The sequence below is a fragment of the Pinus tabuliformis genome, chromosome 5_2 (genome assembly GCF_031772625.1).
Source record: "Pinus tabuliformis cultivar Carrire ecotype Pingquan chromosome 5_2, CPIR1, whole genome shotgun sequence".
Taxonomy (NCBI): Eukaryota; Viridiplantae; Streptophyta; class Pinopsida; order Pinales; family Pinaceae; genus Pinus; species Pinus tabuliformis.
Genome location: NC_142306.1, coordinates 285,848,537 through 285,850,518, shown reverse-complemented (window position 1 = coordinate 285,850,518; position 1,982 = coordinate 285,848,537). Strand labels below are relative to the sequence as shown.

General features: G+C 39.7%; 1 pseudogene; it reads left to right on the top strand.

The window, feature by feature from the left end:
• Positions 1-577: 577 nt before the first annotated feature.
• LOC149158652 (protein LURP-one-related 8 pseudogene) lies at positions 578-1,615 on the top strand (annotated as a pseudogene).
• Positions 1,616-1,982: the final 367 nt, after the last annotated feature.

The window sequence follows — 1,982 nt, the reverse complement described above, 5'->3', positions numbered from 1 at the left end:
CATTACACCTACACATCTCCCTCACAACACACTAATATTTAAAAGAAAATATTACTATACTGATTTTGATGGGTTAATTATTTTCTTTGGGTTTAAAAATTGTTAAAATGCGTAACTAATTCATTTTAGAAAATTTTAGATATCAACATCATTATGGGATGGAATATTAATTCCACTAACTCAAAAGTAAGCTACTCAGCTTCATGCCTCGTGGCTGTCGCAGTGTGGCATGTAAAAGTTAATGTTGAACAGCGCCGCTAATAAAGTTTTTAGGTGGTCCAATTGATGGCGAAGCTTGTAATGTTATGGTATTGGAGTGATTTAAGGAAGTTTAAAGACCACTCAGTCCCAGAAATCTTAATTTAAGGGACGCATTTTTGTTTTTAAAGAATACAAGCGGGGACCAAATGCAAAGAAATGGCCAGACGGATACAGGAAAGGGATGACCTGGACGAGGAATGACCACATTAAATACACAAAGAGCCATTAGCCTTCGAGATCGCCTTGTTGACTAATATACACATTCCCTGTTATTTCGTCCATCCTTAGCCTCCGTTGTCTCATATTCTCTGGAACAATGCTCGCCAAGATTCATCCACACGATCCACAGTGCGCCAGGCATTCTGCGATTGATGATAAGCTCTCCAAGGTGTCTGCCACATCTCTGACAGTATGGAAGAAATCTCTTGTTTACAGCTGCAATGGCTTTACAGTGTTCAACTCGAGTGGGAACCTTGCGTTTAGAGTTGACAACTACCCTTCAGATCCCATGGACGAAATCCTTCTCATGGACGCTGCAGGAATGGCCCTTTTTACTATGCGACGCAAGGTATACTAACATATGTTATATCTTCTAGTTGGGACTCCATCACCTTACATTCCTGTAATGTCGAAAAATAAAATCTCTGTAACGCTTGAAAGTGAATTAAATTGTATAATCGTATGTGAAACAGAGACTGAGTCTGCAGAATGAATGGCAAGGATTCCTAGGAGAGTTCAGGGATGGCCGAAAACCATTGTTCGTCGTGAGAAGAGCGCCATCTCTGCTGATATTATCAAAGTGTTTTGCTGAGGTGTACGTGCGTTCATCGGCTAAAAGCAAGAAGAATGATAAACGACACTTTGACTACCGTGTTGAAGGATGTTATGCCAAGCGTTCCTTCACCATTCTCAACCGCTTTAATGAAGTCGTTGCAGAGGTCTGTATGTTGCCGGACGTCTTGTTTACCTTTTATATCAATATTCAGAGTAGTTTATTGGATTGGTTTCATTCCAAGTTCTGAAAATACTTGGGATTTTGTAGGTAAAGCCAAAGCAGGTCAGATCAGATATAACGTTGGGAGGAGATGTGTTCAATCTGACAGTGTTGCCTGGCTACGACCAAGCTTCCGTTATGGGATTGATTATTGTTCTGGATCAGATCATGCCATCTACTGAAAACCCATCCATCCCAATGGGTAGACGAAGGAATATAGAAAGGGGAATAGCTTTCAGGTTTCCGAAGTCCTTTGGTATTGGAATTGCCAAATTCTGCCAAACAAGAAATGAGGATGTAGAATCTCGCTGTCTTGTACTACGCAATAATTATCGAATAACATTCTCCGCCGGACTGTAAAGGGTTAGATTGTCCTTTCTGTACATATTTTCCCGCCAAAGAGTGGAATCCACAAACTTCATACGACCTCAAATCGCTAACCAGCTCCAAATATACGTAGCCCATCGGACGCCATTAGATATAATGGAACCCTAAAAGATTAGCCTACTCTTTCAATGATGGAAAGATTTTGGTGCCCCATACCCAACCAAAGTGTGTGCATGTTGTATATTGAATATGGAGAGGGAACTATGATACGGTCATATTTATCTATGGAATTGGTTTTAGTATGATTTTTTTGGAAATTTTTTCTGATAGAAATTTTCAATCTAATTTTTTATATATTGAAATCACAAGTTTGATGGTAAAACTGCGCAATAGAAGTGAC